A 25,980-nucleotide genomic window follows, 5' to 3' on the forward strand; every position below is an offset into this window, starting at 1 on the left:
TCTCCTGAAAATGCCTCCTTTCACTGTGTTCTCTCTTCTCCACTTCCCCCTTTCTGTATGTGCTGTCTGTCTCTCCTGCCACCACTGCCCCAGGCTACCAGAACAGCTTTATCGTCACAAGGGAGAGGAAGGAGAATTTTTTGGCTCTTCTTGGGCTGCTGTTATTGCATGTGAAGGAAGGAAGAGGAGTAGTTAAACATACTTATAGGGGGGCGATCACCTCCACACCCACTCTGACACTAGAGCATGAGTCACGGTGTATGGGCTTAGACACTGCCACCATTAATAGTGCAAAAACACAGTAGGAAATAGGCAGTAGTTCATCATGCTGAGGGGGAGGCTCAGTTCCACCTCAGTTAGGCTTTTTAGCTAATTAAGCTCTGGGTCAGCTCTGTCCCTAATGTTCTAAATGTCCAATTAAATAGCCAAAGAAGCCAAACCATCTTGCCCAGCAGTACAGAAGGGCTCTCCATCATCCCCTAAGAATTACACTGTGAAGCCCTACAGCCAATTTAACATCCTGCTACTCGCAAAGCATACATTCCATCCACAAACTTGTATCAAACAGACCAACATGTAATGTTTAAACTTCAGTTTTCAGTTTGAAAATAGAAAATATGTCTCAAAAAACACTTGCAGTGATTGAGAAAAATAATGAGGATTCTGGATTTATCCTAATTTCTAGTGAAGATCTGTTCATTTCACAAACCCACCACACAATCTGGCATGAAGGGCAGACTTGCCTCAAGTGGGGCCCACGAGCATTTGATGTTAGGAATGTGATCCATTGACAGAACTTAGTGGTGAAGATTACACATTACTCATCTGCATCATACCCGATTCCAGACAGTACTATTGGTAGTCCTGATTCTTGTGAATATTCAATTCACTCAAGCAAATTAAAACAGAATTAAAAATGTAGCCAACATTACCATTCTCCAGCATTAATCTAGTCAAGACAGGAGAGGATCTGTGCCTGCGCTATCACACAAGAGCAAGAATCTCTAACTCCTTGAATACGTCAGAGAGGTGGCTAATTTTTGAGCTGTGCAGGATTGTCTAATAATCCTCCCCCTTTTCAAGTTCAACTGCTCAACAGCCAAGTCAAAAGAGTGAAGCATGTTGGATATTCAAGATAAAGTGGACCTTGTACCCGTAAACTTTTCACTGCTGGAAGTCCGAATGGATTGACTACTGATGTATTCACTCAGCTTGACCCTAAATATGTAGGGCACTGACATCGTTAAAAGATTTAATGATGTGGCTTCATTTGCTTTTTGGGAGACACTGAAACCCAAGCTTCTGCACATAAAAGGTCAAAGATATTTATAAATGAATAAGAAAGTAAAAAGGAACCAACAACCTTCAAAGATGTGGAAATATGAAAATGGAGGAATACACTTGAGACAAAAAAGTAAAGACTGATACTCCCCAAATCTACAACTTAACCTGTGAGGTAGCTGAAGAACAAGGCCTTTGATGAAACTAGAGAAGAGAGACCCCAACACATTTGCATGGAATTAATATTCCACTGAGCAATACCATACAAAAAGGGCTTACAGACCCTTTGTATTTTTCCAGAATAGATGTCCTCCTAGATTTCAACAAAAATGTTGAGAACTGTCATGTTAGAAGGGCTCGGTACACAAGATTCCATAAGTGTGAATATCAATGATTCAGAGACAGGTGTTCCTGCGAGATGCAGAAAACATAGTCTGTAGGGGCAGTTTCGGGTGATGAGGATCAACAATCTTTTGTCTTTACTGGAGAAGGTAGCAAAGTCTCTCTGCCGGCCAGCCCATGTGAATAATATAATAATAAATGGAGATATACCTAACTCATAGAACTGGAAGGGACCCTGAAAGGTCATCAAGTCCAGCCCCCTGCCTTCACTAGCAGGACCAAGTACTGATTTTGCCCCAGATCCCTAAGTGGCCCCCTCAAGGATTGAACTCACAACCCTGGGTTTAGCAGCCCAATGCTCAAACCACTGAGCTATCCCTCCCCCCAAGATTGGAAAGCAGTTGTCCAATCTTGCTGTTGTCAAGAGTCTGGAACAAAGTAAAAGTTCAGAACTTTCATATTTGATAAAATTTGCAAACAAATCTGTTTGTGGAAGGAAGCACATCTGGGTCAGGTAAATGAAGGTATTCTAAGTTTCCAATCTCGTGAGGAGAGTTCCTTCTAACTCTGCCAATCTGTTTGCCAGTTCAGCTTTGCTGGATCTCATATACTGCTAGAGATATAGGATTTTGAGACCTTTTCATTTAACTTTCTGCTTCTAGTGCCACCATTACAGTAGACCAATTACTACCTTCTATATACATAGTGGATATTCTAGCAGGGATTTTGCAAAGAAGTGATCTGGCACCAATGGAGTACTCAGCGCTAAAGGACAGTTGGTTGAATCTGTTCTGAAATGGTCTGCAGAAACAAAGTTCAAAATTTGGATCTACTGACTCTGGAATAACATTGAAGGAGCATTATCTTATTAAGTTTCTGATGCTCTTTCAAACAGTCTGAAGCCATCAAACAGAACTTGTATCAGACTGCCCCACTAAGTGTGAAAAGAGCCAATCTGAGGCACTAAGGACAATTTGAAAATTTTATCCTGCTAAACTCGGTAGTTTTTTTCTGAGCAGACAGTATGTGCTTGGGAGGGATCTAGTCAGAACAGACTAGTGTCTCCAGGGATAGTTATATAAGCAACTTTGAAGCCTTTCTTATGCATCATCTTCAGGGCACTTCTCTTCAAACGAAGGGACACCGACTCTTCAATGTTTAAAGCAGGGTTAGGTTATCTCATCTAAGTTAAAAAGTATTTCCAGTTGTCTGAATCACATATTACTAAAGAAGAGAATGAGAGTTCACCCTTTTCAAGGGATGAAGTGCACCAGGAATGTCACCAATGATCCCAGGGAAAGAAACTGTAATCTATAGAAATTTTTTTGGAGGTAACTGGGGTTTCATGGCAGTAGGGTGAAGTAGTAGTTCTCCATCAAAGCGCTGAAGGTTTTCTGGAGAGGACTTGCAACAATAGATCACAGTAATACTGAAATGAGAGGGAGATGGTTCAGTTGAAGGGGGCAGGATGATCTTAGGCCTCCATCCTTGGAGGTTTTTAAGAACAGGTTGAACAAACACTTGTCAGAGTTGGTCCATGTATATTTAATCCTGCTCAGTGCCCGAGGATGGACTAGATGATCTCTTGAGGTCCCTTCTAGCCCTACATTTCTATGATTCTATGCATGTTGCGGTCTACTGCAGTATTAGCTTACTGCACTGCAGCCTTCATAGGAACCAGCTAGAGAGGTGCTGAGATGGGGAAGTGCAAGCTGCTAAAAAGCAAGCATTCAAGTGTGAAGAACAGCGGCTGCAGTCCGTCTGGTCAAGGCACAGCTGAAAGCAGCGCTAGGGACTGCTCCAGATACAGAATATTGTCACACTGCTCTGAAATCAGGCCCAAATTGAGGAATTCCGGGATTTAAAGCTATTTCCTGGCAGAAAGGTACGGAGAATAATGAGAAAAGGGTCTCAGAAAGAGAGCAAAGGACTCTGCTGCTGCTGTCACCAATGAATTGGGGCAGACTGGTGAAACATAGCAGCAGAATGCTAGAGGAACAATTGGTAATGTGCAGCAGCTGCCTAGCAGAGGACACACACTGATAGTATATCGCATTTATTTGTAACATATTGTCAGCTGTTTTACTCATTTAAATTGTAAGGGATATGAATACATGGCTGCTTTTCACACTGATTAGTAGGCTAGTCCTGAGATAGTAGGCTTCAGGTACATTTTTCAAGTTCTGATCTTGAGTCACCTCAGGTGCATTGTAAAAGCAGGTTTTTAGATATCTGGCCTTCCATACAAAAATAATGAGGACTCAATCTGCAGCATAACACTACAACTGATGAAACACAATCTAGTCTACATAAAATCTAAACACGGAACCAAATAATATGAAAGTAAAGAAAAACATAAAAATAGGCTATTAGCCCAAATGAGACGTGTCCTGATTGGAACTGCCTCAGCAAATCAAGCATAGTTGACCACAAGATGCTTTGCGGCGGGGAGGAGGGCAGAGGTTGCTTCAGTAAGCAGAATCATATTATTTTAATTGAAACCAAGAAAAAAATGCTCTTGGCACAATAACAGACTGACCAGAAAAAGTAAGCTGAAGTTTTCAAAATAATTCACCTGGACCTGTAGTAGGTCAACCAGTAAGTTAGAACAAGCTACATCTGTGAAAGAAGATATCCCCAAAATAAGATTATCCTTGACAGAAGCCATGATAATACACACCACATACTTGTGTAAATTAGTATATCTCCTGACATAAAACATTGTGATTTTTAACATAAAACAGCAGTCTTTTTCCTGGGATTCAAAACTTTTATTTAATAAGATTTTTAGCACCATCTTTGAAAATATAGTTAAAAATCTCTCAATAAAGACAGAGGTCCAATTATAAAAAGGTAACATAAAAGGTGTAACTTAAATGATCCAAAGCTAAAAGAAATGCCGAGTTAAGGTGTTCCTTGTGCTTGATAGCGATTCCCCAATTTCATCGCCTCGAGCAAGGCATTTGAATGTGGGGCTCCAAAGGACAGACTGCACGGATATGTATACCAAGAAAAAAAAAGAAAAAGAAAAAGAAAGGACTGGAAAAAACAACCTCAGAACAGTTGCTCCATCCTAGAGCTTCTTTCTCTTTTGATACAATGCTCAGCAACTGCTTGCAGAACACAGCATTTCTCGCATGCGGCCACCAGAGGCTTTTCTTGCAGCCACAGACACCTGGGCAGTGATTGGGGAGTGGGAGGGGGCAAACCATTGGCCCCTACCCTGGGTCTGCAAGTAGGGGTTGGGCCTTGCACCCCTCTGGAGCCACAACGCTGGAAGAACAGACAGCTGGTGTGAGTTCCCCACCTTCCATGCGTGGTGGGGCTCAGGCTTCCGGCTTCAGCCCGGGGTGGCGGGCGGCAAGCTTCAGCCATGTGGCGGCAGGCTCCGGCCACTGTGCTTCAGGCTCACCACCCCCCTCATCGCCTCTGGCCCCTGCTGCCTTCCCCAGTCCCTGACCCATCCATCCGATCACCTCTCGCCCCCAAGGCCTCCCTACTCACCTCCCCATCCAAGGCTTACTTTGTCTCCCAGCTTGCCAGGGCTAAGTAAGTAAGTCTGCTGCGAAAACTGATATTTGAATGTTTGTTAATATCACTTTTCACTGCCTCCCAGCTAGCTAACAAGTCTGTTGCTGAGCAAAGTGATATTAACAAACGGCAGTGAAAAGTGATTTAACAAACATACAAATATCACTTTTCACAGACACAGACTTACTAGCTAGTAATTCTATTAAAAAAAAAAAAAACAGACGCCAAAAAAGCAAAAGAAACAACAACAAAAAAGACAAGAACATGCAAAGTACCTTATTTGTGTTTCTATTCTGGTTAGGTCTTCTAAAGAATAGAGACAACTGCACATTGTTATTATTATTGAGACTGCAAAAAAAAACCCTACGTAGATAAATTACAATGATTTGGACAGGTATGTGTGCATATTTATTTGTTTTTCCTAAAGTTAATTAAGTTTTTCACAAAAATTGTCATATTGGCCACCAGCAAGAGTTGGTGACCGCACTCGAAGGCCACCAAAAAATTTGTTGTGAGAACCCCTTCTAGAGCCACTGAACCATGTTGATTTGTTTCAAAAACTGCTACTCAAACAAACCCTACTACAGCACTTCAGAAAAGTTAGTTTCAGTGTGCCTCACATACCTTTTTCCAAAGACTCCTGGTACATGCAGGAGATCTAAGGATATATCTACACTACAGCTAGGAACGAGCCTTCCACTTGGGTAAATGGACTTGCTAAAAATAGCAGTGTGGACATTGTGGCTCAGGCAGCACCTTGGGCTCTCAAGCCCACCACAACCCCCAACTCAGAATGTAAAAAGTACTTCGCTGAAAATGTCTTGAAAGCAAAATGTCGTTGCCTTTGCCTATTTAGAACAACCACCACCATATTTTGGCAGTGGGTAGAAAAGAAATGTGTCCTGATAATGTAACCTGATAGCCACTGCCAAGTAGACCCATTCTGCACAAAATGACCCTAACAAGTTCACTATAAACAAAATATACAGAGTTGTAAAGAAGCTTACAAGAAATAAGGTGGAAGGAATCTGAAGGATGCTGTGAAAATCCTGCAGAACTGTTAAAAAGTTCTTGGCCAGCTATTATTTTATGGTTGCAGATACTGTTCAATATCATCCGGAGAGCAGAGTTGGTCCCATACGACGGGCAAAAAAGTGATATTCTACCATTTTGGAAACATAAAGGCAGCAATTGAGCCTGCTGTAATTATTGTTGCATTACTCTTCTGTCCACTCCAAGGAAAGTTTTTGCTTCTGTCTCATTGGCCCAAACCACTGATATCTTAAGCAATAAGACAAGACCACAACAAGCTGGTTTCATTCCCCGCTGTTCAACGACAGAAGGAGCAAATTTTCACAGCTTATTCAGAAGGCACAAATAGTCAAGTGCCCCATTCACATTACATTTGTGGATATCAAGGCATTTGTTGACAGGGTATCACTTTGGCTGATCTTGAAATTCGCAGGCATCCCTGATAAGCTCTGTAGAATGTTTCGTCTTCTACATGACGACTCCTCAAGCTTCATTGTTGTAAATCAGAAAAGAACTGCCTTCTTCCAAAATTAGGTTGGATGTTCAGCAAGGACATGTTACTACTCCAAAATTCTTCAGTGCCGTCATAGATTATATGCTTGACCAGACAATAAGTAAATGCAGGTTAGGCATATGTCTTGATGATAAGAACCTTACCATCATCAATTTTGCCAACAATAGAGCACTAGCTGTCAAATCAACAGACGATCTGGTTGTGGCTCTTAAATCTCTGGAAAACTCAGCAGCCAAAGTCAGCCTGAAAATTAATTGGGGTAAACCCAAAATTCTTCCAATTTCGAATATGCTGTGGCCTTTAGCATATGAATGACCACCCATCTGGGATTATCAGTGATTTAATCAGCATTGTTTGTGTTGTTGATAATACAAGCAGTGTCAAGAAAGTTTCAGAGTCTCTAAGGTGCCACAAGTACTCCTGTTCTTCTTTTAGTGTCAAGAAAGAACGTGAAGCCTGCACTTCAAAAGCTCATCAGTAATAGGGTACTTTATTAAGAATGTCTTTCATGAACCAAACACCTTGATAAGTACAGAGACAAAGCTGAGGATAAATAAAGCTTCTGTGGTCAGTATTCTGACCCGTGGGACTGAAACATGGTGCTTCTCTATCCAGATTTTAAAAAAGTTGGACACCATTCAGATGAAGCATGTCCAAATGATCAAAAAATATCAAATGGCATGAATTAAAATCTAATGAAGAAATCCATTTTCTAGCTAAACAGGTCGTGCTCTGTCATACAGTCTCCTAACACTCTCTAAGGTGGTATGGTCATCTGCTTCAAATGCCTACCATCTTCCCCGCGAGACTCATTTTCTGCTTTGACCCAATAAAAGCAGGATGGAAAAGACCCCCAGAAGACCTAAAACACAATGGCTAGGCAGTGTCAACAGATCCCTGTCCCTCACAGCCATTCTATCCTGTTATGCACCAGATTTGACTCAGGACAGCACATCATGGAGTTGCATGATGTATTCTGTGGCCTGTACGCTGTCCAAAAGACTGCATCAGAACTAACCTAACTCGATAATTAGGATGATAGTGACTACTCAGTGGAGTAGAACAGATATCCCAGAGGAAAGAATCAGCTTGTTTAACATCAGGGTAGAATGCAAGACCAAGCTCTTTTTTCACTTTGACTGGTGGTGGACTGGTGTATACATGTGTTTTTCCTTTTATTCTTGTACAAATAAAGTTGGTTTTATTAAATAATTAACATGCACCTTGAGATACTAATTGGGTGCATTTCAGAAATCTTAGATATAAGGCTATATTGCACATATTAATTTAGGAGAATTTGGGAGATTTTAATGATTGAATAGACAACTTGCGCAAAAGAAAAGAGAGGGGAAGTATCTGGAAAAACTGATAACCATAAATAAAAGAGGAAGGAAAATGACTATCTGCTCTCACATATCAAACGTGCATTCTTTAGGTTTCACACTGCTTTTTATTTATCTACCTACCTACCTACTGTAGAATAGAAGTTGTTGAAATTTGTTGTCAAAAAAATTAATAAAAAATGGTCCTTTTTAATGAAAATATTTATATACTTTTAAAAATGTATTTCTAAATTTTCTGAGTTTCAAACAAAACATCAAAAAGTTTTGAGTTTTCATCATTTTCGTTTCCTCCCCAACACCCCACCGTCTCCATCTTTTCACAGAGGCAAAACTGTAAAAAGAAAAAAAGGAGCAAAAAGGGGGGGAGAAGATCCCACTCCAAAATGGAACATCTGCATATTTTTTAAAATAACTTTCTGTGGGGAAATTATTTACCATTTTTCAGGCAATTCTACTGTGAAACTTAATTAAATAATGTATTATGAACAGATGCAGGCACTAACTCCCTCTCACTGTGCATTCCAAATTTCAGCCATGAATAAATGTAAAAATAGTGGGTATAATGGAAATTCTATCACATCTTTCTCATCTAGATGCCATGTTAATAAATCTCTCTTCAGGATTTCCCAAAATCAAAATCAAGATACAATTTGATTCAAGTTATAAAATGGCTTCAGAGCAGAAATATTCCCCCCATCCCCCATAATAGAAATACTCTGATAATGTTGCTCTGAAATCTGATAATGTTGCTTCTTAAAAATGCAACTCCACATTTTTGTTGGGTATTGTTTTAGACTAAGTTAAAGGTAAAAAAAGCTTTCAAGGAAACAAATACCTGAAGTTAGAAAATACAAGTGTGATGGTTCTTCCCACTATGTCCTATTTCCCACAACAATCTTTGGAAAAAGGTTTAGTGTTTTGTCCCCCAGCAGAAAATTCTGCTGAGTCCACTCATGCAAACAGTACACCAAGGAAGCTTAACAAATTTTGGTGCAACATTTGGACATTCCCAGGCATGATGTCTATTCTTCGGGCTTGTCTACATGGAAAAGTTATACATAAGCCAAGGTGTGAATTTAAACAGATATAGTTATACCAGGACATCTCCTTGTGTTCTGATTCCCATAGAAGAGTGCCTTTTTTCAGTTTAGCTTCCACAGTTTGAGAACCGCTGGTGTGTCGCGACCCCATTTTAATGGGGTCATCAGGGCTGGCGTTACACTTGCTGAAGCCCAACCCTCACCACCTGGGCCAAAGCCTGAGACCCGCTGCCCTTGGGCTTTGTCTTTGCCCCCGCAGTCTGCCCAGGACAGCAGGGCTCGGGCAGGCTCAGGCCCCCCTTCCGGGGTTGTGTAGCAATTTTTTTTTGGTCAGAAGGGGGTTGTGATGCAATGATGTGTGAGAACCCCTCGCTTACATTAATTCGAAGAGGGTTAAGGTAAACCAAAAAAAGTCACTTTTATTCTGGAATAAGTTATATCAGTATAACTATACCAGTATAATTACACAGGTATAACTGATAAAAACTGGTAAAAACCTTCCCTAATAAGCAACTTTTGCTGAAGCCTCATTAAAAAAAAAAAAAAAAGTAGCAGCAGATCACACTCGCACAACAAAAGACAAGTGGAGGTTTTAAATGAATCAATCACAAAATTCAGGTAGGAAAAAACAAACAAACAAAAGCCTCCAGTCCAGTTCCATAGGCCATTCCGTGTCTTATTCTTGTGTCTGTGTTCTTATTTTGCCAGAACCACTCAGTCCAAACCCTAACTGTATGTACACTGGTGAGTAGGAAAGTTAAGACTGGTATAGGAACCCTACCTAGGCCAAAATTTACACCAACAGAGGATTTATATTTAAATTCTCAATTAGAATTTTTTTACAGGAGGAAATAGGGAAATATTCCTGCAATTCTTTATGCTAACAAGAAGAGAGATGGCAAAATGACCTAATAATGCTTTAAAAACTGTAAGTGCTTAACATGTTGTATTTTTATCCTTTGTATTAATAAAACAATACTATCAGCAGAACCCTCTTCGGAAATTAAGAAAAGTAGCACTCATGGTAATAAATTATAGCTGTTGAGTTTTGAATTGCAAAGAAAGTTACCAAACATAAATCAACACACAGAAAAAAAGTTGACAGATCATGAAATTAGAGAATTCTAACTGTACCGTATGACTGGAAGCCTCTTAAAACTCAGATCATCCAGCATATGCCCCTGTGAATAAGTATGTTGCTGAACTTTGTGCCAATATAGGCCCTGATCCTGCAAAGATGTACCTATATGCTTAACTTTGTGCACTGTGAATAGCCCCATTAAAATGTGGGACTCCTCACAGCGGGACTATTTATAGTGCATGTGTGAAAATCTTTAGAGGTTTGAAGCCATAGTCTAGAACTTTCTGCTTTTTCTAAATTCTATATTAGTTGACCATTTATCATAATCATACTGTAACATATCTAGAACATATTCAATACTGAACACAAGTCTCAAAAAGCTTTCCATATTACTTCAGCAACAAAGCAAGTTAAAAACCACAAGCCAGTGAGGCAACCACATTTTAGCCATTCAAAAAGCCATGGATGAAAATAAAATATGCAACATTTGTTTACTTTCTGAACTGGAAAGATCCATGAATCTTGTGACACTGTATTGTCAGCTTCTCTACAACATTAATAAACGCAATATTTCAAAAACCCATTAGAATTTCTACTACTGTACAGTTGAAATGAATAGAATACATATGGTATCTGTGTCCTTACACTGTGAAACAAACATTAAGAAGTCTTAGCTCTAGCTCTATTATAGGTGGGATAGCAGCACTGCTTATATTTAAGATTGCCTGACACTTCTCTGTTTTCAGTTGCTTATATCTTTGCCAAACTGTTTTGGCTGAAATTTTCCATGCCAGATGTCTGCCACGGGCTGAATTTTTGTTTTGTTTTGTTTCTTTGTTTGTTTGGGGGGGTTTTTTATAATATTTCAGCCAAAACAGTTCAGCAGTTTCGGAGAGCAAGGCCAGAGAAAAAAATACACCATTGTATTTGTCCATGTTCTTTTGCCCATATTAAAAAATTCTAGTGACCTTTTCTTTGAAAAGCTCTAATGCCCCCATCCTTTGGAGAAGGAACTTGGAATTTGGCAAGGGATGGCTTTTGTATTAGGGATGTGCCTTTTCTGCCCCCATGTCAGGGCCCATCCGCAGGTGGCTTGTGTGCATTCATCAGTTACCAAGTTGCAGTCAGGAGATGGGTAGCCAGGTTGGAGTTGGGCCAGGTTCAGGCACCGGGCAAAAAGCAGAGTTGGGGATGAACCAGGGTCAGAAGTTGGAGACTAGGGTCCACAGCAAAGCAAGCTCTAGAGAAGAAGCAAGGAGGCAGTCTGCATTGCTGCTCAGGCTGCTCCCCATGATGGCTTCCTAGTTTATATACCAGCAATCAGTGGACTGATGGGGGCAGCCACACAGGCCCTGTTGGGTGGTACTTCCTGCAGTGTCTAGCTTCAGAGTGTCCTCCAGCAGAAATCCAGCCTAAGCTTCCCATTGCAGTGAAGAAGTGTCAGCAGCCCAGAACCTCATGGTCCCATGTTCTAGTCCTGCAGGTTCTTCTACCCCATGAAAATCCACACAAATTTGGCCAAATTATCATCCTCTGAAAAAATTCAGTTGGCACATGCTCAACAGACTTCTGTCTGCACTGGGACTGTCTGAGCAAGGACACTGGGATTGGGAGGTGGGGATAGAAACAGCAAGTGGGGGTAAGAATGAGACCAGATGAGAACCCTAGCCTCTGCTCTTTACGCTGTTTCCTAAGAATACAAAATTCATGGTCTCAGTCTTGATCCTCAAGGCCATCAACAGCCTGGGCCCAGGATACCTAGAAGAGCCCCTCTAAATTTCTGGAGCGAGGACCACAGCTGACAGCTCCACTCCTCAGGCACAACAGAACTGCAATTGTCTACAGTAAAGGTACAGCTTGCATGAGCAGGAGAAAGCTATCTCAGGGGTCCATCTAAGATTGTGGAATAAATTCCCACAGTAACTAAGAGTGACCATAAACCTCACTATTACCCCTGCAAACACAAGGAAAAAGTTATTTGACTTTGCTTGTATTAATGTAAACACACAGTACAGTGTACATATATTAAAATAAAATAGAAATTAAAAATTCCTGTACAACACTGCCCTGGAGAGAGGAAGAGAGAAATACAAGTGACAGTTACTAATCATGATCTTTAATGCACTTCTGGAAGGTGCTCAGACACTATGATGATGAGAGCTGTATAAGAACCTCAAGAGGAGAGAATAGTAAAGATGACATTGAAATAAGTATCAGGCCTAGAGGTATCTCAGGCAATATTCCATTATGATAACCCGTTCTGATTTTTTATGCATAATGAACAACAGGGGGCAGAGAACCTTGCAACACTCCATAGAGAAGAATATTGAGTAATGATGAGAAAATGTCTATCACCACATTTTGAAATCTCTCTTCCAGTTATGGAACTCAGTGACTGAAGAACAATTCTGCTCATCACAGTCAGGAATAGCTGCCTGGCCACCAATACCATGCTATCAACTGTATCAAAGGCTGTTGTCAGTATCTAACATTATCAGCAAGGATCATTAGAGCATTCAGCAAGTTGATCAGAACATGTCAGTATTACAAGACAGTCTGAACACAGACTGAAAGAAATAAAATAACTAATCAACCGCAGACTGGTGGGAACAGAACACCCAAGTCATGCCTTTCTCAAAAATCTTTTCCAAACATGAAAAATTAGAAATCAGGCAAAACTGTCAGAATACAGAATTTTTTTTAAATTAAGGCCCACACCTTCATACACTTAAGCACAATCAAGACCTTATTAACTTAAACAGAGTCACTGACATTTATTAGCAGCAAGCCCATCGCTAACCCACTGGCAGCCAAAGAGGTACATGACGTTTGTGGTCAGAATAAACCCATTGAGAACCATTCTGATCTTGGAATCTGAAACTCAGCCAGGACAGACCGGGTACAGACATCTTGTTCAGCTTAGATATTGATACCACAGTCATAAACCAATCTTTTCTAACCTGGTTGAACTACTGTCCAAAGAATGAGGAAAAAGTGTTAAGAGCAAACAACTGCTGAATCCATTATGGGTCACTGGCATACAGTATTTACCAGACTACCAACAACCCAAACTAGTTCTGCCAGATAATTCTTCACTCTAGTCTAGTCTCACTAAGAGAACTTTAAGAAAAAGAAAAACCTATTGGCCTCCACCACAGATTCCCAGTGGGTTGGCTTTCACCAGGACTTCAGTCTTGTCCCTGACTTTTTAATTACTCAAGCCTATTATTAAATCAAGCTAAACGGATGACACAAAAAGAGAGGATGTCTTGGAGCCAATTCATGAATAGCAATGGGAAACACAGTTATACCAATTCATTAACCCACTGCAGAAATGACTCGATAGCAATTCAGACGAGAACACTCTAACAGTTCTCTGGAACAGGCACTTTTCTGGGGAAGGACCACTGAAACTGAGCCTTGACCTTAGTGGCACTGGTACCCTGATCCCTGTCTGAACTAATTAAGTGTCAGAATACAGTAGAACAGACATTTGGACTGATCCAAAAACAATGCAAAAGTATGTTTCCATCTCTGTGTGTACTCCTTGTACTTATCAGGGACAAACTGATAAAAGACACTGGTTCCATGAATTCACAGCCAATAATTAAGAACTATCATCTGCATTATGGAAACCTCCTAGCATCAACAGCCAAGGGACTCCACCACCAAGCCAGAATTGGTGTAATACGGTCACTGCAACCAACATCACAAAAAAGGCAGGAAACTACGGGTTTTGTCTACACTACTGGCTGGATCGACGGGCAGTGATCGATCCAGCGGGGGTCGATTTATTGTGTCTAGTATAGACGCAATAAATCGACCTCCGATCACTCTAGCATCGACGCCAGTACTCCACTTCAACGAGAAGCGCAAGGGGAATTGACGGGAGGGCGTCTCCCATCGACACACCACAGTGAAGACATCGTGGTAAGTAGATCTAAGTACGTGGACTTCAGCTACGTTATTCACATAGTTGAAGCTGCGTAACTTAGATCGATCCCCCCCATAGTGTAGACCAGCCCTACATTCTGGTTTAATATATACACTCTGACTAATGTCCCACAGTCACATTCAACACATGCTATAGCTTCTATATGATGTTCAGGGCCTACATAGAGTGTAATGCTGTTATTCCAGATATTAATTCCATAACGCATATAACGGCTGACCACCTAATAACGGTTAGGTTGCTGGACAGTTAGATATAGCTGATGTACATTTCTTTAATTTAAAACTATGTAGTGTAATGTATAATATTCATAAAAACTGTATATGCCTTTCCCTTATCCTTTGTATGTTGCTTGTCTTCTCAGATGCCAAGCTCTCAGGACACAGACTATTTCCCTGTGCTGGTGGGTATAAATAAGCATGTGGACATTGTCCAGCACACTGTACTACCAGATTACAAATAAGAAGTAACAAAATAATAAGGCGATCTAGGAGTCACAAATAAGGCATTTATCCAAAGAGTCTGAAAGAGATAATCCTGATTATCTTGCAAAAAAAGGCATTTTGGGGACACCTTTCCACCTGGGAATTCAAAAAATTTGCTACTTGGCCAAAGGATTGCCATCCTCCCCAAGACCAACAATGCAGACAAAAAACACTCTCATCACACTCTCAAGATTAAATAATTTGCTTTTAGGTTAAACTCAAACCCTTCAAGTTGTAAAAGTACTAAATACAATCTTACCTGAGCTGTTTGGTGATGCTGTTTCAAAACTCAACTTATCAGAAGGTCAGAGGTTCAGATTTTCAATGCTGGCTGTCAGCCAGACTGAATATAAAAACTTTCCAGGCACCATAGTGCATCATCCCCACCACATAAGATGACAAGCTCCTAGTGCTGCCCCCTGCATGCTTCTCCCATGCTGAATGCAAACACTGTTTAATTGTTTAATTAGTGTAGACCTTGAATGATACCACATTGCATAAAATGCACTGAAGATTCCTGTCAGTCAACTAATTTGAGCTAGAAATACATTTTAATTTATTTAGTTCTTTGGATAAATCATCAACTTGTATATAAATACCAAGTCTGATGGGGTGTACATAGACCCCGCACGGATGAGGAAGGTCTGAGATAGGCCCTGCTGCAGCCTGGGCTAAACTCCCTCCCCCCCCCCCCCCCCCCGCCAAGGCCCTGTCAATCTTGTATGATAGGGAGGAAGCATTTAAAAGGGAGGAACGGCAGCCAGCTATTGTGGAGATGAGGAGGGAATTGCCCTAAGCAGCAGACTGCAGGAGTGACTCCTAAAGTCACAGAGGGAACTCCCAGCCAGGAGACCTTCACCCTGACCCTATTGAGAGTGCAGCGAACTCCCATGGTAAGCCAGACAGACTAAGCCTGACTCAGAAGTCCAGCCAGGGAGATTTCTCAAAACTCACTATGCAGGTGCTGGATCATTGGCAGCACTGTGGACTTTTCCTCCACCTCACTTTTTGAGAGGCCCTGGGAATGTGGGTACCCTCAAATTTGTTGGGATTTGTGACTTTTCTTTCGATCCCCACATCCGCAGTGTGGAAGCAGAGAAAGAACTGACAGGAAGGGGATGACATGACAGTTCTTTCTCTGCTTCCACAGCAGAGTCTTAAGAAGGCTCACAAAGGACAGCCCTTCCACCCCTCCTTGCAAGTAGTAAGGAACCAGGGCCTCTGCTGGAACCACCCAGTGAAAATAACTGGGTGCGGTCAGGTTCTACCACCATCTGTGGGAGGAACCACAGGGGACTCTATTACATCAAGTTTTAATTCTAAAAATAAGACCTTTTGACCACAATACTGATTATGGGTTGGTGGCATCTGCACCATAAGTAAGGTTCAGACTTGTTTTCCATCATAAGCCTTACTTTACCCCCAAAACAACCATAAAAGTCCTTTCAACTTCAAATATGGTATATGTGGTCTGTGGCATTAACATAACTTTTTTTTAATTAAATTAAAGGTAATTTAGACAACCCATTTTAAAGGTATTACAAGAGATTATGAAGTTTGCATGGGAGAAGGAGAAACCATATGGTTTTCACGAGGTCCACAAACAATTACCTAGCTTCCTCATGGCTCTACATACCAACAGCATCCCTACCACATATGCACCCCTGCAACCCATCTGCTGCCCCAATGAAGATTCACACAGGACTAAAATTGGCAGGCTTGGCTTCTTATGCAAGGCCTAACCACCATTTTCTCCTGAGGAAAGGTGACAACCTACCCTCCTATATAAATATATTAACAATCTCAAACAAAAATTGACTCAATACACACACACTGGATTCTACCAAAGTGGAATGAGATCACATGCAGGTTGAAGGCCAATACTCCTCATACATTTCTAGAAAACAAGCACGTGGTAATGGCCCAAATTCATTCAGAGATTTTGTTGCATTTGATTACAATGGAGACTAATCATCACTTCTGAGTCTAATAAATCATGTCCATGAAATAAATAATCGCTTCACAGCAAGAAAAAACATTAGATTCTCTTTGCAAAATGAGTCAGCTAGGATATACCAAACTGCCAACCACCCTGAACAATTCTTTTACAGAGAATTTTATGGACATAATGGTAGACAAGAAAACTGCTTTTTTCACATTCACTATACCTACCATGTGACTTTAGAAATGCTCACTACAAACGTCCAACCTAAGAGCTTGACTTTTGCCATCCATCTCACTTGTCACAGGCTCTCAAGATAGCAAGGTGACCTGTGTTAAGAACCATCATAACAACGATCAAGAGCAGATGACAATCAGAATATCATAGTAGGCCATCGACAGGGCCACTGGCTGTAGCATATTTTCTCTTGGAGAACTCTGAAATCTATTTGGGTCCACTAGTGTCCCTGGTAGGATCTATGAAATCAGTCCTTCTTAACAGCAGCCACAAGCACATATTGTTCCAAAGGAACTGCCATGCTGGATCAGACCGATGCTCCATCTAATCCAATACCTAGCCCCAATAGCGGCCAACATCAGGATTTCTCAGAAAGGTGCAGTAGATAGTTGTGCACAGTGTGTCCCTTGAAGGTTTCATTCTAATCCCTAATGGTTAGACATTGTCTTAAATCCTGAAACATGAGGTTCTCTCTCTCTCTCTTACGAAAAGAGTATCAGAAATCTGGGTAGTTTGTTACCCATATAAACATTCAATCCCTATTTGAAACTTGTTAAATTCTTGGCCTCAATGACACTTCGTATTTGTTTTTCCTAGAATCAGTATGTTGTAAGCAAAATCCATACATTTTACCATCCTATCACTGTGAAACTTGCAAAAGACATCACAATGGCACGCAAAGGCTGCTCTAGGCCCTCCCACATAACCTACAGATCTCAATCTTTCTCCAAGTAGCTTAGTAACAGCACCTCTTCCCCTATGATTTTTGAATATTTGCAGCATTCAATGAACAAAACCCTAGGCCAGTGATCTCCATGAGTTTGGGATAAAGAAAAGGAGGAGGAGGCAGTCTAGGGACACTGGCAAAAGCAGAAGAACGATGGGTCAGAGTCGGACCAGACAATCATACAGTATACTGGCAAATGAAGAGACAACATGTAACCCACTTACGATGTCTGTGGCAGAAACGGATCAGAGAGGGCAAGGGAATTGAGGATTACTAGGTACAGGAGTAAGTTATACTTGTCTGGAACACACCAGAACTTTCTCCCCCTCAACTTCAATTCTTGCAAAAATATAAATGTGTGTTTGACATTTCTGAAAAACAGCCATTTAGAAGCTGCAATTCTGACAGTGTAAAAAATGTTTGTGTTCTCTTTCTTAACTATTTAGTGAATGTACTACATCACATCTGCCAGCTAACAATCTTCTTCACTCCACCGCCTTCAATAATGTAACATTATCCAATCACAATGTTACTTTTGCCATAAACTGTTCCATTTGACAATTTTTTTATATTCTATTTTGGGAAACATCAGTAGTAAAAAGTGAATACAGACATTGTGGAATATTACAAGAGCATTAAGATAATCTTTGTAATTTTTAAGAATGGGTATATTTTTACCCTATGTGTATGCAGCTTTGTTCTAAAATTGCATATACCTTCCCACTTTAAAGAGTTTATCCATACAGTCATCACAACAACCTTATGCATTATTAAAATAACTTGCTATTGCAAGGAATTATTTTGTTTTACAGTCATTTTACATGCTTCTTGATTTTTCAGTGCTAAAGATATAGACAGTTTATACTTGATAGGCTGCTCACAAATTATATCCTTCTGCTGTTTGCAGGTTGGATCTTCTGCCCACACAGATTTCATTTTATCATCAGACTATTTAATTCTGCACTTATAAAAATGTCATCCAAGCCATAAAAGAAGAATCAGACAGCACTGTCTTAAAAGTTTGCTGTACAAATTGTGACAAGATGCAGATACTGTAATACTAAACTGTCAATAAAAGCAGTTCAGAACACCAGCTCCAAAAATCAGACCAATACATACAGGATATACAGTTAAACAACAATTTCCCACATGATTTTTCCAAAACTCAATAAAATGCTGAAGGCATATTTAAATCTAAATATATTTCATCGCTAATAAAAATTGCTACTTAATTATACTGTATTCCTGAACATAAGAAAAATCTGACAACAGTACCGGATTTACCATGGCGCCAATGGCACCATAGCACCGGGCCCAAGCTCAGAAGGGAGCCCGTAACACTCGCTTCCTTGGAGTAGCAGGGATCCAGCATGGGAGCTGAGAACCTAAGGGGCCCTAGGAGCTGTAGTTCCTTGGCCAGCTCCCTGCCTAGAGAGACAGCCCTGGAGCAGGGAAGGAACTACATTTCCCCAGCATTCCCTTGGCCACTATCAACAGGAAAGGGAGGGGGAAAGAGTGGGGAAGTTGAACCCCATGCACTGCAGCTTGCTGTGAATGGAGAGCTGGCTGCTAGAAGGGGGTGGCAGTATGAATGGGGAACAAGTATGCCCAAGGAGTAGAAGGCTTTGGCCCAGATATCCCCCTCAGAAAACTTCCCCAGACTGGATTAGGGATACTGGTGTGACCTCGCCTGGCAGCCCCAAAGAAGGAACTGGGTGAAATGAATGGACACTGCACCTCTCTATCTTAAGCCTAGAAAGGGAGGTATGTGGACCCCATCAGGAGAAGTGAAAATGAAGGGTAAGGGAGGGGAGACTCTACTGGAGGACCTGGGCAGCTTTAGGTACAGTACGAGGCATGCAGTAGGATTTCCACATCTGAGCCATGGAAGCAGAAATTGATTTTTCCTTTCCAGATTTATCCAATATTAAGAAAGGGAATCTAGCACATGCCTTCCTGAATTTTGAGAGTGTTCAAATCTGGAGTGCTCAAGCTCAATTTGGGCAGCTGTTACTTTATTTCTCCCAAATCAAATGTACTGATCCACTGTAATTTGCTGTAGAAAAAGTAAGATAAAATTGAGCAACAAATGCTGGGGTCTTCCCAGTGCTAGGACTGGAATTGCTACCTATTAATTTCATTTGATGGCCCCTTGTTCTTGTATTATGAGAAGGAGTAAATAACATTTCCTTATTTACTTTCTCTATACCACTCATGATTTTATAGACCTCTGTCATATCTCCCCTCAGTTGCCTCTTTTCCAAGCTGAAAAGTCCCAATCTTATTAATCTCTCCTCATACGGAAGCCATTCTATACCCCTAATAATTTTTGTTGCCCTTTTCTGAACCTCTTCCAATTCCAACTGGAGCAGGGAAAGAGGACGCAGATCAGGCTTGCAGGGGGAGAATAGCCCCAGCTGGCTAGGGAGCATGTCCAAGGTAAAAGGGAAACAAGCATAGGAAGAGGTGGTGGTGACCAAGTAGTAGACTAGCATGTAGATGGGAGCAGAGGGAGAAAGGCTGGTGACTTCAGGTTCTCAGGGTCTAAGTCCTCACTTTGGGGAAATGGTGTTTGCAAGTGGCTTGCTTAAATGGCAGGATGAGCACTGAGAAAGGGATTTGTCAGAATTGATCAGGTATCCGCTGACTGTGAAACTTTATTGAGCTGAGACCAGAACCACATGCAGTGACTGCTGACATAGGGTGGTACTGGAGACATGGCTATAAAAGGTCTGAATGAGGAAGGAGATAAATCTGTGGGGAGTTTCCCCTGATCACTGTGAAATTACTGCTTATTATGGACACTGGTAAACCCACATGGATATACAGCTTAATGAGAAAAACTGGGGGCTGAGGGAGCTGTGTATGGCAATGCATATAGTCATGCAGAGGTGTGTGATCAAACTGAAAAATGTCTCTGAGATTCAGTACCAGGTATACTCTGGCACCAATGGCACTGCCACACCAGGCCCACACTCGGAGCCCACGACTACATGGGGGCCCACAAAAGGTTAATCTGGCCCTGTCTGATAATATCCTAAGCATAAATGCTGAAAAAATAGGAATTTTGGAACAAAAGTACTATCTGATTTTTTTTAATAGATAATTCCAGACATTGTGTAGATTGGGTTACCAGAATCATTTCAATACATTAAAAATTTCATTAGAAATATGTGTATGTAGATTTATCACTCTGCATGATATACTTTTCAGTACATTTCCAAAGGAAGGTAAATCTTCTTTCTGCACATTAAAAAAATATTTTAAAAAAAATCAAGACACACACCAAGCAATATGATAAAATAATTTTAAGTTTTTCTGATATATTATTTGAACTGCTAACTACATATGAAAAAAAAATCTCATTATGCAATCTGTTCGAGATCATTTTTTAATCACAAATCCTATTGTAATAGTCTTTGTATGTGTTATTTTATATTAATGTGTACTATATGTAAGAAAGATATGTTCAATCGGTATGTTAATTATTGCACGTGTAGCTTAAAGCATTGTTGCTAATATATAAAAGGACACTCTGCTATATAAATATGAAGATTAAAAAACCCTAAAAATAATTGAATGTTTAGAATGTATATATAGTACTAATGAGCTAAACAGATGGGATAGTGTTTTTAACTTCACTGAAAAGTACTAAAATAAAGTAACTGACAGAATCTGTGTAACTGAAGATAAATGTTGTGGAAAAACTCTCTAATAAGAGTGCCCACTCCAGAGTTAATAGTTGGAGCCAATGGTTTGTGCCTTGCTGACAGTCCATGTCCTGTCAACAGTTAAATTTCTGCTCTTTAGGGACATCAAGCAATTTGTATGTGGGGATTCGCTATTTGTTCAAGGGTCTTTATCTGTATTTCAGTGTGTCCATGTGGAGATTCATTATCTTCAGTGGGACTTCATTTGAGTATAAGCATCCACCTACACAGATCAGACTGCATGCTAAGGGCCTTAGTCTATTCTCCAATCACTATGTGGCGATTTGAGAAGGCAGCTTTCATTAAAAAGTCTAGTCAAATGAAAAACGTAACAATTTAGATGATTTCAACTGAAATAATTTAATTTGCTGCTTTAATTTTAGCCCTTCACTCAGTTTGAACAATACAAATAGACACATCAGTTTCACTTTCAGGTTCTCCTGAACAATGCTAACCAGCAAACATTGCAGGATAATGTTTAAACCCAAAGAGAAAACTTGTAATTTATTTATCTTTAATGTCACAAAAACATGTCTCTTAATATTAAAGGGGGAAGTTGCATTTTTTAAAACCAAAACTAAATTAAGCCTAATCTATCTGACAATATTTCTAACAAACTGGAATTAGGAACCCATTCTTGCAAGCTACTCCAAGCATGCACAGCCTAAGGGCTTTTCTACAAAGGGACACTCAAACTTGTCACACAGTGCAGCAGTGCGCATTACAAGGCTGTAAACTGTAGAATGTTTTAATGTATTGCATTGTAACTGCCTCGTATAGACCTTGCTGACATGCTCTAAAAGGTACCTAGTGTGCACAGACAGTCTCGTTTGAAACAGCACTACATTAACACACACTAGGAACCTTTTACAATGTGTCAGCAGGGTCTACACAGGACAGTTGGCATGCAACACATTAGAACACTCTACAATTTACATATACCCTTTTGGTGAGCACTGCCACACCATGTAGACAAACCCTCAGGAAAGTTAAGGTGAATCAACTAAAGGTGTGAGGTTCATGTACATAAGTCCTGGCCTACACCTAAAACTTAGGTTGACCTAGCTACATCACTAAGGGCTGTGAAAAATGTCACACCCTGTGTGACCTCGTTAGGTCAACCTACCCCCCGCCCCACTGTAAATGCAAAAATTCTTCCATGAACCTAGCTAAAGCCTCAGAATGGGGGGAATTTACTACCTATAGTAGGTGTCTACATTACAGCAGCATAGCTGTAGCACTGCAGTTGTGCTACTGTAGCACTTGAAGTGTAAACATAACTCTAAATTAAATCATTTTAACCCCGTGTGGATGCTTTCATTCAGGCGTAAGTGGTCTAGTTCATTATAATTTAAAACCGTTTTACTCTTGAGTAGGAGCCTCCATATGGGAGTTTAACACTCTGATTTATGCACACTGACTTCAAATCTCTAACTGATTCACCTTAACTTTCCAGAGTGCCCCAAGTACATAAATGTTTCCACTGGAGATATTTACAATGGAACAATAGCACACTTAATATTCTTCTTCACAGGGGAATAAAACAACAAAGATCCTTGGCCTATAGAAGGGGTTCTCAGACTTCTGTACTGGTGACCCCTTTCACACAGCAAGCCTCTGATTGCGATCCCCCTTATGCATTAAAAACACTTTTTTATATATTTAACACCATTATAAATGCTGGAGGCAAAGCAGGGTTTGGGGTGGAGGGTGACAGCTCGTGACCCCCCATGTAATAACCTCGCGACCTCCAGTTTGAGAACCCTTGCCCTATAGACATAATTAATTTCCAGTAGAATGGCAAAATGTCAACCCTGTCCAGGATTTTTCCAAAACACTAAAACATGGTGACTGATCACATTTTCATCCCCCAAACTCTCCTTTTTTGGGGGGGTTTGAAACTTAGTCTAAACTGACTGAACTCACAATTGAAAACTTTAATTCCACCATTTCCAAATTTACATCACCAAATTTGTGGTGCACAGTCCTGTCCATGAGCTGTCAGGAATATAAACTCAGTTCTTTTATATTTGAGTTCATAATATTTCACTGGGACAAAGCATGTCCATAATATTGTCTTAAAACACCACTAATGTTGTTGCCACAGAAATTCACAAATTAGAAGCAGCAGTTTTCAACGTCAATAGATTTAGAATGCCATTTCCCCCCCAGAATAAAGTGCTAATATTTAGAGACTTATAAACTGACAATATCATTATCTGTTATATTAGAGACTTTCCATTAAAATTAATGTATTTCTAAGTGTTTGTAGGATCTGGACTTAAATTTGGAATAGGGTAGAAATTAAATCCAAGACAATAAAGCAATCAAGAACCATGCCAGAAATATATATTACATATACACTTGTTTTCCCAGGCTTTTGCCTGAGGGGGGAGGGCAGAAAATGTGAATGCTACATTGTAAAGTCAAATACAGGAGACTAGTCTCTTTATTTTGTTTTTAAGTTAAATTGGCTAAATAACTGTATTTTTTTTAGAATTTCTACATATGCTCAGACACAGCTATGAAGAAAACACTTTTAGAAAATCAGTACAAAAAACAATTATTATAATTAAACAGACCCTGTTTCTTGTTTGTTTTAATGCATAAATATTCTGCAATCCTTCTTGATAAAAACCCAAGACAGGGATTTTTATGGTGGGGAGGACTGACTTAGTAAAGCTGATCTTGCGGAGTTTTCCTCTAACCATTCCTGAGAGATCAGCATTTGTCCCTGCTGTGAAACCAGCATGATTCCAACCCAGAGCCATCAAATTCCACTAGATCCACAGAAGACTATGTTTGAGAGGCTGTGGGCCCCCCTGGCACTGTCCAGGCTTCCCTCAATGACAGCTGTCCCTGGAAGCATGCATGAGTACCACAGGATACCGAGGGAATATAGAAAAATTAATGCAGCCTGAAGGGGCATACACTTTTTTTGTAGATTCAAGCATTTTAAGGCTAGAAGGGACCATTAGATCTTCTAGTCTGACCTCCTGTATAACACGACTCCGTGCAGGAAGTGGGATAGGATGATACCATTCCTCAACCTCTTACCTCCTCAGGCAAGGATCTCCAAACCTAGGGAGGGGAAGTGTAGGGACCGTGCTCCCCACAAGCAAAGGAGTAGATCTGAACATGGATGATCCACTGTGTTCAGAGAGCTCAAGTTCCAGGTACATACTCCTGGTGACTTTGAAAAGTAATGTTAAAGTTTGTTCTTGGGTTCATCCTTAATCTAGCACATTAAAAACAAAACAATAAAGATTCCCTTTATTTTAATAAAGTTTTCATTTTATGCGGTTTGCCTTTCCAATAATCTTTTTTAAACATGTTGTGAAACCACCATTTTTCTCAGTCTCATCTTAAACTTCTAGCTTTCCAGAATCACATACATTTTACTTTATGATCCATGGCCACATTCCAGGTGGGGTTGAGAAACAAACTTAAAAGTTTGCTCACTGGATTCTACGTATAATAATACTTTACATCATTATACAGCACCTCTCAATTAAAGAACTCAAAAAGGTTTATGGAAATGGAAAAGGTTAGCTAAACAGATGCACTATATTTGCAACATTGATGTCTAGCCCATGTCTATGCACCATTAAGGAAAAAGACTCACTATTGTGCTAATCCAGACTAAAATCTGACAAGGTTATTGGGGGGGACGAGTTTAAATCGCAATTAAATACCCGTCACAACTCCTCCACCCCTTTTTTCTCTCTCTTGTCGGAGGACTTCCAAGCAGGCACTTGTTAGCAGCTCCTGACACTAGAGAGATCACTCGCAAAGCTGCCGGGGGGGCGCATTGGAAGATTACATCCCCAAATCAGCAGCTCCCCTTCCCGAGAACAATAGATACTGGGAGGAGAGGGGTGTCTCTAGGTCTGTCTGTCTGTCTCCGTATCCCCGAATCTCACTCCTCCGTCTTTGTCTGTCAGTCGCCCAAGTGCGAGCCCCGCTCGCGGCGCAGCAGCCGCCCTGCAGCTCTCACTCCGCCTCCTGCCCCGAACTCAGACTCCGGCAGGGAAAGCCCCGAGCGCAGCCCGCATCAAGGGGGGGCGGAAGGAAGCTCCCCTCACATTCACCCTCCACAGCAACAAAGGGGGGGGGTGGAAGCCTCCTCACCCCCCCCCTTCTTCCTCCTCAGGCTCCGGCCTCCCCCGCCCCGCTCGAGGTTCCGCAGAGCCTCCGGGCCGCTTGGCCCGCAGCGCCGCGCACAGGGAGCGGCGAGGCCCAGCTTCTCGCTCGCTCCCTCCCTCCTCCCTGCGCGTGAGCGGCCGGGCCGACCCAGCTGCCCCGCGCCCCGGGGCTTACCGGCCGCGGCGCTGCGAGGGGAAGGCGGGAGCGGCGCTCAGAGTCCCCGGGCCGCTGCCCCGGGCATGGTGGGCCCTGAGGGAAAGTTCGGCGGCGGCGAAGGCTCCTTCCTGCTCGGCGGCTCGAGGAGCGCAGCAGCGTCGGCCTCCTCCTGGCGGTGACAGCGACAGGCCGGCCAGAGCGCCGCCGCGCCGCGGTGCAGGCTGGGAAACCGCCGGGAGGACCCGCAGCCGCCCAGGCGCCGGAGCCCTGGGAGTCGCCGGGGCTACCCGCGGACGGAGCCTCGGCTGCCTGCTGGGGCGAGTGGGGGCGGCGCGCGGGAACCTCGGCCCTCCGGCGGAACGGGCGGAGCGGAGGGAGCTGGGGCCTGAGGAACCGGCTGCCTGGGGCAGTGGCGGTAGGGGAATGGAGTCTGAGGAGCCGGTCACACCGGGGGATGGGGG

At 41.6% G+C, this 25,980-nt stretch overlaps 1 protein-coding gene across 2 annotated transcripts in view; it reads right to left on the reverse strand.

Moving 5' to 3' along the window:
- ZNF148 (zinc finger protein 148) overlaps positions 1 to 25,736 on the reverse strand; it is a 50,711-nt gene extending 24,975 nt beyond the window's left edge. Inside the window, exon 1 of one of the 2 annotated variants that reach the window (XM_034785091.1) lies at positions 25,538 to 25,736. The gene's annotated coding sequence lies outside the window, so the exon portion shown is untranslated. The remainder of the gene's footprint in view (positions 1 to 25,537) is intronic. The other variant, XM_034785090.1, reaches the window with a different exon arrangement.
- Positions 25,737 to 25,980: the final 244 nt, after the last annotated feature.

This window comes from Trachemys scripta, chromosome 11 (assembly GCF_013100865.1).
Source record: "Trachemys scripta elegans isolate TJP31775 chromosome 11, CAS_Tse_1.0, whole genome shotgun sequence".
Taxonomy (NCBI): Eukaryota; Metazoa; Chordata; order Testudines; family Emydidae; genus Trachemys; species Trachemys scripta.